The sequence below is a fragment of the Phyllobates terribilis genome, unplaced genomic scaffold (assembly GCF_046119375.1).
Source record: "Phyllobates terribilis strain yellow unplaced genomic scaffold, ASM4611937v1 Scaffold_2__4_contigs__length_985480577, whole genome shotgun sequence".
NCBI classification, from domain to species: domain Eukaryota; kingdom Metazoa; phylum Chordata; class Amphibia; order Anura; family Dendrobatidae; genus Phyllobates; species Phyllobates terribilis.
This window is the reverse complement of record NW_027362762.1, coordinates 119229992-119248610: the sequence shown is the minus strand read 5'-3', so window position 1 is coordinate 119248610 and position 18619 is coordinate 119229992. Positions and strand designations below refer to the sequence as shown.

The following is an 18619-nucleotide window of genomic DNA, read 5'->3' as shown; positions in this document are numbered from 1 at the left end:
TTTTGAGCAGTGTATATGCAAATTGGCATATCACTCATGGCAATCAAAGAAAGATGATGTTACCTCTTTCAGCGCCACCATCAGTTTTAGTCAACAGTCTGCCTGATCACAAATAACTAAGAGGGATAATTTTTTGACCGTTCTATAATTTTAAAAACTATTAAAAATCTGTCAGTGTGCTGTGTTAATAATTACGCTATTGGTTACTGCCATCCATTTCTATGGTGAGATCACTTTGACATTACTAAGACTGTTTGTGTTAGGGCATAATCAGATGGCCATATTAATCGCACGAGGATCACATCACAATCCTCGGACTGGCCGTCGGCTCTCCTGACCTGAGCGTGACAGAATGTATTTCTATGCAGCAGTCACGCTCAGGTCAGGAGAGCGGACGGCCAGTCCGAGGATTGTGATGTGATCCTCGTGCGAGTAATATGGCCGTCTGACTGCGCACTTAGAGTCAGCAACACAACTAACCAAAATATGGCACAATATATTACACCAGGTAATTCATTAGTCTTTAATATACTACTCTCTCAAAAAACGATGAACAACCACTCAATCATTTTAAAATTATTCATTTAATAAATATACACATATAGATCAAAAAAACATAATTACAGGAAAACAGACTCCGGGATACATTGTATAATAAATACCCAATAAATAAATTTGTTGTGGGGCATAAATCAATGTAGGGGAAAATCATAAATAACAAATCCAGACTATGTGTTAAAGTGCATAGTGCAAACAGATACATATAATAGCAACCCAAAAAATAGATAATTAAATCACAGTGGAAAATATATATATTAAAGTGCTAAAGGATGCATCAAAAAGTGCTAGAGTAAACACATAGAAGGGAATACATTCAATATAAATACCATATGGCTATGCCCCACCACCTCCAACGCCGTTTCGCCGGATGGCTTTCTCAAGGAGTATATACTATATATCCCGGAGTCTGTTTTCCTGTAATTATGTCTTTTTGATCTATATGTGTATATTTATTAAATGAATAATTTTAAAATGATTGAGTGGTTGTTCATCGTTTTTTGAGAGAGTAGTGCGCACTTAGAGTGTTACATATATCTTTTCAGGGAAATTGGAGGCTTTGCAATATTGCAACTCGCTGCAAATCAATTCACTGCAAATCAAATTTTTGTGAGAAATTTGTCGAGCCTGGCAAATTCAAATTTAACAAGATTTGATCATCTCTAATGGCCACTGTTCCAATCCAATGTGGCATTTCAGTGCCCCATTTCTGTGATTGGTGAGTGTAAGGAGGGCAGCAATGGGACCCCAAGCAAATGATAATCCCAATGTAATTTTCTGTTTTTTTATTTTTAGATTCTGTTTCTCACAGGTGAAGAGTACCATTCTTTGTAGGTGGGAAAACTTGCAAAATCGGCAGTGTATCAAATACTTATTTTCCCCAATGTATATTGTGAAATGTGTTTATATGTGTTGCCAGATATGACACATTTATGGTGCACCATTATGGTCAGTTAGGCACCATTTGCGCATTTTACCTTCTTGTAAAATGCTGCAAGGGAAATAAACATTTTCCAATGTTTCTTATTCAATGATATCATTATATGTATACATACTATATGTGTTATATGATATTTCTCATAAGTTGTGTATGATAACAGTATGGCAATATTATGTATACAATGTAAATCACGGCGTGAAATGGTCCCTGAAAGCCTTTACTAATGGCAGTTATCTGGTTACTGTAGGGGGATGTATTATGTCTTTTGCTCCAATTTTTAGAAATCAAAAAGTCATGAATTTTGTTGTACATCTTTTTTTCCCCTGCAAAGTTTGTGACTTTTTACACAGCTCTAGCCATTTTTAAATTGTGGGTGTAATCTGAGCATGAATAGCTATGCAAGATTTTCTGAGAAGTCATAAAAACGCGAGAATCTCTCTTCACTGGAAGGGAGAGGATGTGGAATTTGGAGTAAAAAGGGGAAAACTCATCTCCAGACAGAGATGTTTATTTTGTTTATATATCACTATTTGCCAAACAAATCAATTTTCACCCCAAACCTGAAAAGCAATATGGTCATGTGTGAATACAGGTTGTACTGCCATCTACTGGGCAATGGGGAAACTTCATGAAGATTAATTCACTTTTTTTTGGAAGACTAGCTGCAAAAAACTTAAAAGCATAAATATTTCTCAAATCAAAGAAAACAAGTAGCATTTCTTAAGTTTAGGTTATTTAACAATACATCTGAAACAGTCAGTTGTGTGTTTTATAGTCACAATAGTGATTAAAAGCTTATTATTCAATAATATCTGGGGTGCACACATTCATTAGTTCATTAGCTGCAGAATAACTAAATAAGCTAATTATAATATCTGGTATTTAACATTCAGACATGCAAATTGTATGTTTTATGCAAATGGACGTTAAAAACGTTAATTTTAAATAAATGTCAACAAAATGTCAGTAAGCTCAGAATGTACAATGGCAGATAGATAGATAGATAGATAGATAGATAGATAGATAGATAGATAGATAGATAGATAGAGAGAGAGATACTACATCAGATTTTCACTCAAGTCCTAAAAGTAGATAAAAAGAACCAAACATAATAACTGAATAAAAATATTAAGACTTTGGATCATTTTCCTCATATATAAAAATTGACAATGTCACATGTCTGTGAGTGGCAAAAGTATAAAGTATGACAAACTAGAATTAGCAGATAACTTGAAGGTAAAATTAGAACTTAGTGTTTCAATCAATGGGATGACAATCAGGTATGAGTGGGCAACCTGTTTTATTTTAGTACACAGACCTATCAAAGTCTGATCTTCACCACACGTTTGTGGAAATGTATTATGACAGGAACAAAGGTTATTTCTAAGGACCTCAGAAGAAGAGCTGTTGATGCTCATCAGTCTGGAAAAGGTTACGAAACCATTGATAAAAAGTTTGGACTCCACCAACCCACAGACAGATGGATTTTGTACAAATGGAGGAAAATTACGACTATTATTACCCTCCTCAGGAGTGGTTGACCAACATAGATCACTTCAAAGGCAAGTCATAAAACAATCCGCGAAATCACAAAGGAACCCAAGGTAACTTCTAAGCAACTAAAGGCATTTCTCACATTAACTAATGTTAAAGATCCTGAATCCAACATCAGGAAGACACTGAACATTGTTGTGCATGGCAGGATTGTATGGCGAAAGCTACTACTTACCAAAAGAACATTGCTGTCTGTCTGCAGTTTACTATATCACCTGGACAAGCCAGAAGACTATTGGACAGTAGCATACTGCTAACAGTGGCAGACCACGTGGCCACTATGGGACCCGTGAGTTGATGGGGGCCCGGTGCCAGTGCTGGCACTGGGACCTCACTTGGCATCATACTGTCAACTATATCTGCATTCTGAATCTGAGTCTGACATCACTACATTGCGCCCACTATGCAGAGCTTCAAAATACACTCTGCAAAGACTGGAGCAGCAGGGGAACAGGGAGAGGTGAGTATTTCTTTTTTAAAATCAATGAGTACTTTGTGGGGGACATTATATTGTGTGGAGGGCTATGTTGGGGCAACTATATTTGGAGGGCTATGTGGTGGCTATTATATTGTTTGAAGGGCTATGTGGGGGATAGTATACTGTTTGGAGGGCTATGTGGGGGGCATCGTACTCTTTGGAGGACTATGCGGGGGGGCTTTATACTGTTTGGAGGATTTTTGGGGTGAGGTCCATTATTCTGTGTGGGGGCCATTATCCTGTATGGAGGGCAATCATACTGTTTAGAAGGCTGTGTGGGGGCCATCATATTGTGCATAAGGGACCTCATACAGTGTGGGAGGACTATGTGAAGGCCAGCCTAATGTGTTTGGGTGCCTTCATACTTTGTGTGGGGGACTGTGGAGACCATCATAATGTGCTGGGGGTCACTGTTAGGGCATCATATTGGGTTGGGGTCACTGTGGGGGTATCATACTCTGTGAGGGGGTGTACTGTGGGGTCATCATATTGAGTGCATGGAGGGTACTGTGGTGGAATTCACTTTGGGGATATCATACTGTGTTTGGGGGGGCACGTTTGTTGGCATCATACTTTATGAGAGCAATAAAAGGGGTATTTTAGTGCATGAGAACACTAAAGGGCTCCAGAAGGAGCCAATTTATTTTGTAAGGGTTGCATAGTTGTGAGAAATGCTTTTCTGTGACCCCCCCCCGAATATTTTTTTCTTTGGGGAGTGCAATTAGGACATCTGCTATGAGACCCCATGATTTCTATGTACGCCCCTACTAAAAATTCTATGCAGACCTGGGTCTACTATGTTTCTTTTTTACTGCCCTAGTTGTGCTCTGTGAGCTGCACATAGCTTTTGTAGCACGGCATACTAATATACCAATCCCAACAAATATTTGTAAATTTGTTATACTTTATGCTGACTGTAAAGTGAGAGGTTAGAATTCAGTGCACACGCACAGAACCCACGGAGCCTTCACGCTGAATACTTAATTTGTTCGAGTGACAATTGCAAAAGATGAGTTTGGCCTTTAGGCTGCATGAAGACGCAATAAGCAATGAGATGGGGCTGTTTGTAATGAGGAAATTCAGCAGTCAGTGAACTTGGAGAGACCTGTGGAATGAAAGACAAATAGCTCTGGAATTATTTCTGAGGATGTCAGGGCATGCAAAACTGATACCAAATATATACATTTCAAATAAAGTATAAAAAACAAATAAAATACAAAATGGCATGCCGATAAAAAAAGAGAAAATTATTGGTAGGAAAAGTGGCTTCAAATTCACTGTTACGCCAAGGTAAAGAATGTAAATGATGATTTAAAATTTAAAGGCAACCGGTAATGTCCAGAAATATTATTTAACTGAAGGTATTGGGTTAATTTTCAGGTTAGTAGTGTTAAAATCATGCCTATCAGCCTTACTGGAGACGGGGCTATGGGATAAAATGAACATATCTATGCTTTCATTCATCAGGGTGATGCAGAGAGGACATGTAATTATAATAAATTGTGAGAGAGGACTGTAAATATAATGAAGTGGGGGAGCGGGAGAAGCATGGTGGGGTTTGAGGACACAGAAGAGTGACTGGTAATGAACTGAGGGAACGAGTACGGTGGATAACGAACCTACATATGTATATATATATATATCTATATATATATATATAGATATATATATATATATATATATATATATAATGCTCAAAAAAATAAAAGGAACACTCAAATAACACATCCTACATCTGAATGAATGAAATATTCTCACTGAATACTTTGTTCTGTATAAAGTTGAATGTGCTGACAACTCAATCACACAAAAATCATCAATGGAAATCAAATTTATTAACCAATGGAGGCTTGGATTTGGAGTCACCCCCAAAATTAAAGTGGAAAAACACACTACAGGCTGATCCAACTTTGATGTAATGTCCTTAAAACAAGTCAAAATGAGGTTCAGTATTGTGTGTGGCCTCCACATGCCTGTATGACCTCCCTACAATGCCTGGGCATGCTCCTGATGAGGTTGCGGATGGTCTCCTGTGGGATCTCCTTCCAGACCTGGACTAAAGCATCCGCCAACTCCTGGACAGTCTGTGGTGCAACGTGAAGTTGGTGGATGGAGCGAGACATGATGTCCCAGATGTGCTCAATCAGATTCAGGTCTGGGAAACGGGCGGGCCAGTCCATAGCTTCAATGCCTTCATCTTGCAGGAACTGCTGACACACTCCAGCCACATGAGGTCTGGCATTGTCCTGCATTAGGAGGAACCCAGGGCCACCAGCACCAGCATAAGGTCTCACAAGGGGTCTGAGGATCTCATCTCGGTACCTAATGGCAGTCAGGCTACCTCTGGCGAGCACATGGAGGGCTGTGCGGCTCTCCAAAGAAATGCCACCCCACACCATTACTGACCCACTGCCAAACCGGTCATGCTGAAGGATGTTGCAGGCAGATCGCTCTCCACGGCATCTCCAGACTCTGTCACGTCTGTCACATGTGCTCAGTGTGAACCTGCTTTCATTTGTGAAGAGCACAGGGCGCCAGTGGCGACTTTGCCAATCCTGGGGTTCTGTGGCAAATGCCAAACGCTTTGCACGGTGTTGGGCTGTGAGCACAACCCCCATCTGTGGACGTTGGGCCCTCATACCACCCTCATGAAGTCAGTTTCTAACCGTTTGTGCAGACACATGCACATTTGTGGCCTGCTGGAGGTCATTTTGCAGGGCTCTGGCAGTGCTCCTCCTGTTCCTCCTTGCATAAAGGCAGAGGTAGCGGTCCTGCTGCTGAGTTGTTGCCCTCCTACGGCCCCCTCCACGTCTCCTGGTGTACTGGCCTGTCTCTAGGTAGCGCCTCCAGCCTCTGGACACTACGCTGACAGACACAGCAAACCTTCTTGCCACAGCTCGCATTGATGTGCCATCCTGGATGAGCTGCACTACCCGAGCAACTTCTGTGGGTTGCAGAGTCCATCTCATGCTACCACGAGTGTGAAAGAACAACCAACATTCAAAAGTGACCAAAACTTCAGCCAGAAAGCATTGGTACTGAGATGTGGTCTGTGGTCCCCACCTGCAGAACCACTCTTTTATTGAGGGTGTCTTGATAATTGCCAATAATTCCCATCTATTGTCTATTCCATTTGCACAACATCATGTGAAATTGATTGTCAATCAGTGTTGCTTCCTAAGTGGACAGTTTGATTTAAAAAAAGTTGGATTTACTTGGAGTTATATTCTTTTGTTTAATTGTTCCTTTTATTTTTTTGAGCAGTGTATATTTTGAATGGTGAGTTGTATAATGGCTAATTATATATTAATAAAGGGTGCACATTTGTAGTCTGCATTGCAGTATGGGGGACTTTTTATTCACAAAGCAAATTATTCTCTGGGGCACTGTGATCAGAATCGCCTGTACCTTTGGTAGATGACTACCCCAGTCTGGGCTAAAGACCACAATGTCATCAAGGTAGACTGTGGCATACTTCTTATGTGGAGCTAGGTTCCTATACATGGCCCTCTGGAAAGTGGCTGGGGCCCCTTGCAGTCTGAAAGGCATTCTAGTGTATTGAAAACAACCATCAGGAGTCGAGAAACCTTTTTTTTCCCTGGCCCTGTAGGACATGGGATCTGCCAGTAGCCCTTCGTCAGGTCGAGTGTGGTAATGTACTTCGCAGGTCCAAGTCTTTCAATAAGTTCATCGAAGCGGGGCATCGGGTGTGCATCACACTTGGACACTTCATTAGGCTTGCAGTAGTCATTGCAAAATCTCCACTTCCCGTCGGGCTTTGGCACAAGAATGATGGGACTTGACCATCCAATCTTTGACTCCTCTATTCACCTCAGTTGAGATCACCTCACAGCATGCTTCAGGAGTCCTATATGGCTTATATGCGGCTTTATCAGCACATCATGCTCCAACACCTGTGTACGCACTGGCAACTCCGAGAACAGGTCACGGTTCTGTTGCAGTAGTTCTCGACACTTGCTTCTGGGCCAGCGATAGAGTCTCTGCTATTGTGACATCATCCAATTTTGCTTCGGGAAGGCTTCCAGGCAAGGAACTCCCAGCGTTTAGTGATCTTGCCACGGCTTGAGCAAGTTCATGTGATATACCTGGTGCGGCTTTCTTCGACCTGGCTGGTGGACTTTGTAATTCATTTTGCTGAGTTTCTCCACCACCTTATACGGGCCTTGCCACTTGGCCAATAACTTTCTCTTGACTGTGGGGATAAGCACCAGAACACGGTCCCCAGGCTGGAACTGCCTCAGCCTCGCTGATCGATTATACACCTTTTCCTGTGCCTCCTGTGCCTGGAGGAGATGCACCTTCACGATAGGCATCACTTTTGCCATTCTCTCCAGCATCTGGGTGACATGCTGTATGATGCTCCGGTGGGGTGTATGTGGCGCCCCTGCGGGTTCAGTCGCCACAGAGGTACTGCATCTCACCCAGAGATGTAGTATCCCACTATCAGGTAAGGATGGAGTACTGCCCGGGACCCAAATACCTGCATCCAACACTACACCACTCCAGACCAGCAGGGGGGGTAAGATGCACTGCTGCGCTGCTGAGCCCCGCCCCTGGCTGGAGTGGGGGGAACCAAGAGAGATGGAACCATGTAGTGGGTGTGGGTGGAGGAAGCAGTTCAGGGGAACACTTGAGAAGCAGGATATAAAAACGGGAAGCCATCTTGGGTGTGAGTTCAGTTCAGTTCAGTGCGGTGCAGTCAGAGTGTGGACAGTGAAAGGAACAGGAGCTCCGCAGGAGCTCAGCTCAGGAGGAGCGGGCCTGAGTGAGAGAGGCCCAGCAGGTGAGACTGACTGAAGAGAGGAGTTGAAGTCAGGACAGCGAAAAGGAAAGACCTGGGGAGTGGAGCAGCATGGCAGCTCACCCCAGAGAGGAGCGCAGAAGAACCGGACACCGGAGTCCGAGGTTGTGGGGTATTGAAGGCCCAGCAGCAGAAACCGGAGGGCAGGAGACTGCAGGTCTCCTGGCCCCATCAGACGCCCGGAGGCTCAGCAGCACATAGGGCCCAGCACCGTCACATGGGAGCGACACTCCAGGAAGGCCCGAGCTGCCTGCCATACGGGTGAGCACAAAAATGTTTTACTCAGGGACGAGGGCCACAGCACAGCTATAAGCAGCAGGGCCAAAGAGATTAGCACAAAGGGAAGGCCTACTACTTCACCTGGCAAGGTGGATTCCCAACATGCTTGCAGGCAGCCCGGACCTCTACTACCAGCTAGTACCAGTGCCCCGGTCTGCCTAACCACCGCAAGTAAAGATAAGAGGAAACCGCCATTAAGTTGTGGACTGGTTATTATCTGCGCCATCCCCTGCACTACACTGCCTAGCAACATCTATAACATCACCATTTCCTGCCCTGGAGCTAGGCTTTGCCTGTGGAGAGCTGTCCCAACTCTGCTGCGTCACCATCAGCTCCAGAGGATCTGCACCGCAGCGGCGGCCCCATATAGCTGGATACCACAGGTGGCATCACGAACATTAAATTATAAAAACTATGATCCCCTTTTATTGACCACCCTGGGTCACGGACCGGGTCAATGCCACTGTGACATCCCCTGCACCGACCGGCCCGGCACCGAGTACCCAACCGCCCAGGGGGCGCGTCAACTTGGTGTCACGAACAGGATATGAACCCACCCATTATCACCGGGTATTGTGCGCCTAGAGACTGTGTTGTATACTGAATGTGGTGCCCGCCCGAGAAGAATGGGCGCCATTATGTGCGTGATCAAGGACAACAAGGAACTTCCCATCGTGGGCCGGGTCCCAGAATGGCTCCCAAAGCGCGACCCGCCTCATGCGCCTGTGGCCATATACCTGGATCTGTCCATCAGTCTGGGGAAGCCGCCTCCGGGTTTGGCCGACAGCAAGCAGCGATGGGACCGCCACAGAAAGGGGAGAGGAGAGAAGAAACCTTGGAGACAGGGCGGAGTCTCCAGCAGTCTAGACAGACCGCACCCGGCAGGCAAGATGGAGAGAGGACAGCCTGAAGCTCCGTCTTGTGACCTGCAAGGGAGCGCATCACCCCTCACCCTGGAGGGGATCCTGATGAAACTGTCCCTGGAGGATACTGGATTCCTCCGAGATGAAGTGCAGGAGCTGGGCAGGAGAATGGAGGAGGCCCAACAAGCAGCAATTGCCACCTGGAGAGTGGAGCTTTTGAAGAAAATGCTGACCAGGCAACAGTCGGCGCTGCATGTGACCGGCAGCGCCCCAGCCCTGGCAGAGCTGCGCATGGACGGGGAGGTGTGAGGCCGAGCTGAAGCGGTCGCGGAAGCAGGTAGGAGTGACATCCCTGTCCCAGACACGGCTGGCGCTGCTCCGTCCCTGGTCCCCCTGCAGGAACCTCCGTCCCCGGGCGCCCACGCCCCAGATCTGCTCCTAGGCCCAGAACCATCTACCCCGGGCGCTGGTGACGCAGACCTGCTCCTAGGTCCCCTGCTAGAGCCACCTGCCCCCACACCCGAATGGATGCACGGACGCACGGTCTGGGACTGGTCCGCGGAGGTGGAAGATCAGAGCCTCCCTTTATTGCCCGCTCACGTGTCGTCAGTCGCCCATGGGGAAGAAGGAGACCAATTCCTGTGGGATAACCTGGGGGGGGGACCTCATGGGTTTTCCCCGGGAGACCCGTAAGGAGGCTGCACGCCGAGAAGAGCATTGCCGGCGGGAGCTCCTGTAGCTAGAGAAGGAGCGGCGCATCAGGCAGGTGCGCTAGGAGAGAATGGAGGCCCAAAACATGGAGGAGAAGGCCCGGGCCAGCAAGGCAAAGCCGGCCGAGCCCGAGCCACGTGCCAAAGGAGTGGTGCTCAAGTTCGACTTAGATGGAGCATGGGGGTTCATCCGCGAGTCACAGCATGGCACCGACCTTTTTGTCAACCGGCGGGACATGGAGTCCCATCTCCAACAGGGAAATCCCGATCGAGATTTGTACCCCGGTGATCGAGTCACTTATACCCAGCACAGAGGGAAGCAGGGCTGGTATGCTCTCCGTGTACACCGAGTAGTGGAGGAGGAGGAGGACATGCCCCTGCAGTCCAAGGCTGATGACCCGGCTGGGCCAGCCTACAGCAAACAGGTGTCTCCCAGGAGGGAGCACCACTATTGAGCAATCCATTTAATGAAACTGTACTGTAAATAGTTACCCGGAAGGGTATTGAATCAGTTAGTGTGTTTGAAGAACTTATGTGTACTTATTGTGTGTTTACCTAGTTACCCGGTAAGGGTATAAGAACTGACAGGCTGAGGACTGTGAGCAGCCCAAAAACTTTTAAACTGTATATAGTTTGCACTTATTAAAGAGCCTCTTATTGGTTTTATATTAGAAAAGACCACAGAACAAAAACCCATTTGGCGTGGCCGAAGACGTGGTCCAACAGCTGGATCACCTATGCCCTGCAGCCACGCCCAGGGCCTACGTTGAGGGTTTTCGGACGGGTCCCTCATGTTCATCAGATTGAACCTTGTTCAGTGAAATGGACACCCGGCTATAGATTTCACTGTAGTCTATTGAAAATGTTTTATATGGAAAATGTTTTATTGGAAGAAGGTTTTATAATGTTAGTAAGTTAATAAGAAACCTGTAACGTTTAAGAAAATGTGCCTCCCATAAAGGGAAGAAAAAGTTTTGAATATTCTTCTATGTGAATGCATTCTAAAAGAATTTGCATATCTTTAAAATACTTTGTGTTTTACATTGTTCCAGCCCGGGGACGTGCTGTGTATTACCAGGGGGGTATGTGGCGCCCCTGCGGGTTCAGTTGCCACGGAGGTACTGCATCTCACCCAGAGGTGTAGTATCCCACTATCAGGTAAGGATGGAGTACTGCTCGGGACCCAAATACCTGCACCCAACACTACACCACTCCAGACCAGCAGGAGGGGCAAGATGCACTGCTGCGCTGCTGAGCCCTGCCCCTGGCTGGAGTGGACAGAACCAAGAGAGGGGGAACCATGTAGTGGGTGTGGGTGAACGAAGCAGTTCAGGGGAGCACTTGAGAAGGAGGATATAAAAACGGGAAGCCATCTTGGGTGTGAGTTCAGTTCAGTTCAGTGTGGTGCTGTCAGAGTGTGAACAGTGAAAGCAGCAGGAGCTCCGCAGAAGCAGCGCAGAAGAACTGGACACCGGACTCCGAGGTTGTGGGGCACTGAAGGCCCAGCAGCAGAAACCGGAGGGCAGGAGACAAGAGGTCTCCTGGCCCCATAAGACGCCCGGAGGCTCAGCAGAACATAGGGCCCAGCACCGCCACGTGGGAGCGACACTCCAGGAAGGCCCGAGCAGCCTGCCATATGGGTGAGCACAAAGATGTTTTACTCAGGGACGAGGGCCACAGCACAGCTATAAGCAGCAGGGAAAATGAGATTAGCGCAAAGGGAAGGCCTACTACTTCACCTGGCAAGGTGGATTCCCAACTTGCTTCCAGGCCGCCCGGACCTCTACTACCACCTAGTACGCGTGCCCCGGTCTGCCTAACCACCGCAAGTAAAGATAAGAGGAAACCTCCATTAAGTTGTGGACTGGTTATTATCTGCGACATCCCCTGCACTACACTGCCTAGCAACATCTATAACATCACCATTTCCTGCCCTGGAGCTAAGCTCCGCCTGTGGAGAGCTGTCCCAACTCTACTGCGTCACCATCAGCTCCAGAGGATCTGCACCGCAGCGGTGGCCCCATATAGCCGCATACCACAGGTGGCATCATGAACATTAAACTATAAAAACTATAATCCCCTTTTATTGACCGCCCTGGGTCATGGACCGGGTCACTGCCACTGTGACATCCCCTGCACCGACCGGCCCGGCACCGAGTACCCCACCGCCCAGGGGGCGCGTCATGTACCCTCAGCTTCCCAGGTTTTCTTGACGATATCTAGGAGCCCTCGAGGATGTCGACTATATATAAGCTCGAACTGGGAGAAGATAGTAGAGGCCTGAGGAACTTTCCTGACCGAGAAGAGCAAGAACGGAAGTAGATAGTCCCAGTCTAGACCATCCTTCTCAATGACCTTCTTGAGCATCGCCTTTAAGGTCTTATTAAAGTGCTCCACTAGGCCGTTCGTCTATGGATGGTAAACTGAGGTTCGGAGCTGGGCAATCTGGACCACCTTACACAGCTCCTTCACCTCGCTCATGGAGGGGGTTCCTTGATCCATCAATATCTCCTTTGGCAGGCCGTCCTGGCAAAAGTATGGACAAGTTCCCTGGCTATACTTTAGCTGATGAGGTCCTTAGTGGTGCTGCTTCTGGGTACCGGGTTGCATAGTCCATGACCACTAGAATGTATTGGTGTCACCATGCCGATTTAACTAAGGGACCCACTAGGGCCATGGTAATCCTCTCAAATGGGACCTCTATCACAGGTAACAGGACTAAGGGACTGTGGAAGTGAGAAGATGGAGCGGTTATCTGGAAGGTGGGGGAGGACCTACTATAATTTTGGATCTCCCGGTAACATCCGGGCCAATAGAACCTCCGCATTATTCTCTCCTAAGTTTTCTCTACATGTGAATGGGCCATGTCTTAAACTCTCTGCCGGTAGAGTCCTGGAACTAACAACTGCTCCACTATCTCACCACCCCCCAGTTTGGTTAGCCAATACAACAAGTCCCCATTAATGGCAAAGTGGGGAAATTTGGTGTCTGCTCCCGGCTGTTGAGCAACCCCATTACAAACAGTAACATTGTCAAACACCCCCTTTAAGGTCAGGTTCCGAACTTGAGAAGTCCCAAAGTTCTCTCCGGACACTTCTAATTCAGGGAGGTTGGCCTCCTCGGTCAACGTCTCGTCCTCTTCCCAGCAAGGACACACAGGGGGAACTCCTCCACCTTTGATTTTAGTGGGGTTTCTTCCGAAGGGATCTGGCTTTTGTCTGAGACACGGCCACCTTTTTTCACAAGTCCCAAAATAAGGAAAATCCCTCCCCAATATGATGGGATGTATCAAGTCCTTAACTACCCCAACCTCATGGGACTCTGCACCACAGTCTGTTCCCACGGTTACTCTGGCCACAGGGTAGTCCTTGGTGTCTTCGTGTACACAGTGAACACCTATGGTTTTTGCAGGGATCAACTGGTGGGGAAGGGTAGCACTGATTAGAGTCACCAGACTCCCCGAGTCCAACAGTCCAAGCACCATCTACCCATTAATGGACATGGCGTACACCTGCGGCCCCTCGCCGGGTTGGCAGTCCACACTACAGGTGAAATTGGGATAATAGGAACAACATCGGCCTAGGCTGCAGTCCATCGATTCGGGGGACATATGACACCGAGCGGCTATGTGTTCAGGATTGTGACATCATCAACAGAACACGTCCTTAACAACAGCCTTTGCGTGACCCTCAGTTGGATTGGTATGAAGAAGAAAACTTGGCACTCAAAGATATTGCAATTTCTTGATCAATTTAATGATGATGAGTATGTACAGAGAAAAAACATTTCGGTCCAAAAGGACCTTCATCAGTGTATCTGCAGATATAGGTTGTATGGAGATAAATATCTCAGTGAAGTAGTCAGTCCATCAGGAGGGAGTTTAGAAATAAGGAGATATCAGCACCTTTTAGAGTTCGCCCATCAAATAAGGCACCAGCACCTCTGCCCACTGCTCTGGCAGAACTTTTCTCCCAATCAGCCACCCTTTCGAAAACTGTAAGAACGGCTTCCAAATCATCCCTAGGGGTCATCTTCTGCATGGCCCATCTTATCACCTTCCGGACGTGGGAATCATCAGCCAGACTTGGGGGTGGGGAGCTCATCCTGCCCTGGATGGCGGTCGCCAGGAGCTGCATCTGCTGCCACTGCTCCTGCTGGTGCTATTGGATTTGCTGTAGCAACAGCCTGTTGGCTGGACCAGGTGCTTAATTACATCCTCCATGCTGCTGGACATTCCTTGCTGGTGGTGGCCTTCACCCAGAACATATACCATTTCCTCTCGCAGCTACACGTGTTCCTGGATCGATGCCCGCATTCTCCACCAACTGTGGTAGGTTGACTCCCTAATCTGCTCTCAGAGGTAGACACAGGAACAATTGAGGTCAAAGTCCGTGGCTTTTTTTATTTTGATAAACCAGAAAACAGCATAAACATGGCCTTTCCAGAAAAACGGCAAAGCAAAAGATAAATGATAGCATAGACCATATGCACGCGGGATTCGCCCACTTAGGTTGCAACACACTTCAGCTCCTACTGAAGTTCCACACAGGAGACTTCCTGGTCTCCAAACACATAACAGAGTAGCTGGAGATTTCACTTCTGCAGCCACACCCTTGAGGTGTAGATATGGTGAGTAGGCGTCTCACCCATCTCACACCTACTCACAAAAAACGAAACCCAAACATGGCTGATTAACCTCTTCAGCACCTAACATGCTGGAGAAAAGCTTCTGGGTTTCACATCACGGAAGATAGCAACCACTGTAACACATATCTCCCCTCACATACATCGCCAGTGACCCTGTCACAATGTCCTTTGATCCGGTGATTTTAATAATCCCATGAATTTTCGTTTTTGGTGTTGCAATTTCAATGTTGAGGATACATCAAAGATTCACAGGATTCTGGTCCAGTGGCCACGTTGGTAGTCCATGGACCAAAGCATTGCAAAACATTCTACTACCTGCAACATCCCTGGCGCCACTTCAGATTAGTAGGCACCATTGTAGCGCACTGCACACATGATATCGTTGGGGCCTACTGCGGTGAGCCATGGGGCAGGTGTCAGATGTTACTGAGGGGCTAGTTGGGACATGTAGCTCCACTGGCAGCAGATTTTAATTTCACAGCAGCTGACCTGGGTTGCTGGACCCCTAAACAGTTCCCCTCGTGTCCACAACAATTATCAAGTTGGCACTTATGAAGATGGTATAAGACCCCCTTGTGGGCGCTCCTGTAGAGGTGGTGCCTGGGTGCAGGTGTTGGAGCGCCCATGATGTTTGTGAAATTACAAGCAGCCAGACACACCTGTGAACATGTAAACATAATACTTTACTGAAGGCGGAAACAGGGTACAGTCTCTCTCTCTACCATTCCCTATTGCAGGGGGTAGGTCAGACAAAGTTTGTGGCGTGGAAGGCTCGGTAGAACTGATTTGGGCTGGAACCAGTATGCATGAAAGCCCTTATTCATTCTTCTCTTTCCTGGTTGTTTGAGACTTCACTCCTTTGTGGAGGTGACTATGTGGAGGATGATGTCCACTCAGCGTGGACTGGAATAGATTCAGGAAGAAGTGGATCTTCCTTTCTCTGCTTTGAACTAGACTAATTTGTACCAGCTCACAGGAAGTGTGGACACGGAGCTGGGAGTCTCCTCCCAGCCGTTTCTATGGTAGCTTTTTGTGAGTAAACACCTAACTTTCATACGCATACATTGACCAGTAGATGGCAGCAAAGTTCAATTTACATTACAACACTCAATTTATTACATCTTCTAACTTGCAGTGCCCAAAGTAGGTCTGGCACACTGGAACACGACTACTGTTTCACTCAGCAGCAGTAGATCGGGTACTGGGATACCACACTACTACTCAGAAAAGGCACCAAGAATGTTAAACAATAAGCTCCATTTAAACTGTTCACATTATATGATATCATTTGAAATTGTTATCTGAATGGTGGACTGCTTAAGGCTATGTTCCCACACGTTGGGTCTTGCTGTGTATTTTGTTGCAGATTTTTACGCAAATTTTCAGTTGCGTTTTGAAGTACCAGCAAAGTCTATGAGAAACCAGAATTCTCTGTTCACACATCTTGTGTTTTTTTTTCTGCGTATTTTCTGACTTGGTTGGGTTTTTGGAAAATAGAACATGTCACTTCTTTCAGTGTTTTTTTAAGCGTTTTTTCACCCATGGGAAGTAATGGGTGGTGAAAAAAAAATGCTCAAAAAACGCACCAAAAAACGCAGGTAAATTATTTCAGCGTTTTTGATGGCAAAATAGAATGGGGTTCTATTTTGTGATTGATTAACCATCTTATCTTGGTCACTGAGACGATTGTTTGTTTTTGGAGAGTTTAATTAAATTAGTGATGTGTACACTGTATACATTAGCTGACCTACATGTGAGGTTGATCAATACCTGTGGCCCAAGCAGGTGTGAAATTGAACAATGCCTGAATGGCAGACCCCATAGTGTGAAAGTAAATAGTGTTACACAAACTCAATAGTGTCAAAACTATTACTGAACAATTTACCTCCCCCAATACAAAATCCAAATGAGATTTTTCTTCACAGAACATTATGTATGTGCATAAATAGAGACTGAAGAACAGTGAAAAAAACGCATCAAAAACGCACCAAAAAAAGCAGCAAAACCTGTGTTTTTCACACAGCTGATTTCCTGCCAGAGATCAGTTTTTCTGCAGATTTCTGACTGAAAAAAACACAATATGTGGGAACATAGCCTTAAAGGGAATCTGTCTGCAAGTGTAACTCCCCTTAACCGTTTGCATGCTCATGTAGGTAATTGAAAGATAAATGCATTCATATTTTTCTATTAGCATTATTCCTGAGGAATCCATGATTTTGGAAATATGCAAATCAAGGGTTGAACGCTTCCTCCCAGGTAATTTACATACTTAGGCCTGCATCCCTCTTTTGACTGATTGCTGGCTGTCTCCTGACGTCAGGTGTTGGGCAGGAAATCTTGCATTTGCTCACATTTCAATGGTCCCCCGCTTGAGCTGTAAGGTGCCCTTCTGTGGACACTGGTTTCAGCGTGCTGCTGCATATACACTGCCCATCAGTGCTGTACATCCGAATACTTCCAGTTCTAAAGTGTCAAGGGGAGAAGCACATGCAGAAACATAGTGTGGGTGTTTGCACGAGAAAATCACACAGCGCATGCGTAGCACTATGTGTAACTTTAGATTATCAATAGGGTTGAGCGAGTATGTTCTGTCCGAGTATGCTCGGGCCGAGCTCCGAGTATTTACAGCTGCTCGGTGATATGCTTGAATCGCTCCCGTGTGCATGATTTGCAACTGTTTGACAGCTTTATTACATGTGAGGAATGTGTAAGAAATAGACATACCTCACATGTAATAAAGCTGTCAAACAGTTGCAAATCATGCACACGGGAGCGATTCAAGCATATCACCGAGCAGCTGTAACTACTCGGAGCTCGGCCCGAGCATACTCAGCGAAAAGGTTAATAGAACATACTCGCTCAACACTAATTATCAACTGTGAAAAGTATCCCTCCTCCACACTCAGTACCACATGGAGGACTAGAAAGCATGCGACTTATAATGAGCGGACTAGATAGATCTGCGGCACTAAAGCGTCTAACGCAAAAGACTGAGTACAATAATAAAAATTACATGTTCAGAAAAGGCTACCAAAATGCTAGGAGTACATTAGTAACATCACTGAAAATGATCTGATAAATTCCCTTTAGGCTATGTGCCCACGATGCAGAAATGAAGCAGAAAATTTCTGCAGCATTTCTGCATCTCCCTGGCAGAAAAAACGCATGCAGATTGTGCATGCGTTTTTCCTGCAGAATACATGCGGATCCACATGCGGATTCACATGCGTTTCCGCATGCAGATTGACAAGCGCTTTCCAGGCGATAGCATCACTTGGAAAGTGCTTGACAACTAGGTCACACTATATAAATCCATGCAAACAGCATGGATTTATATAGTGTTAAACGTAAAAATGAAAACAAATAAAGCTATACTCACCCCCGAGGCCCCGGCGTGGCTGCAGCGCTCGTTCCTGTCTGGTTCCCGGCTGCCGGCATATCGCGAGACAGAGCGGTGAAGGGCCTGCGGTCACATGACTGTGACGTCACCGCAGGTCCTCAAGCGATGCCGGCATTCAGAGAGAAGCCGCCGGACAGGTGAGTATAAACTTTATTTGTTATTTTATTCTTTTTTTACAGGTAGAATGGTACCCGGGTCTGGAGGAGAGTCTCCTCTCCTCCAGAACTGGGTACCATCCGCACATAGAGACGCATAGAAGCCACTTGTAGAAATGTACAGTCGCGGTTTCTATGCGTCTCAATGCAAGTCAATGGCGGGAGTTCCGCTGCGCTACCGCAAAATTAAATGACATGCTGCGGATTTTTGTA

The 18619-nt window shown here is 46.3% G+C and overlaps 1 protein-coding gene across 1 annotated transcript in view; it reads left to right on the top strand.

Annotated features, from left to right (window-relative positions):
• Positions 1 to 18619, top strand: part of SERTM1 (serine rich and transmembrane domain containing 1) — a 95357-nt gene that overhangs the window by 72411 nt on the left and 4327 nt on the right. The window lies entirely within an intron of this gene.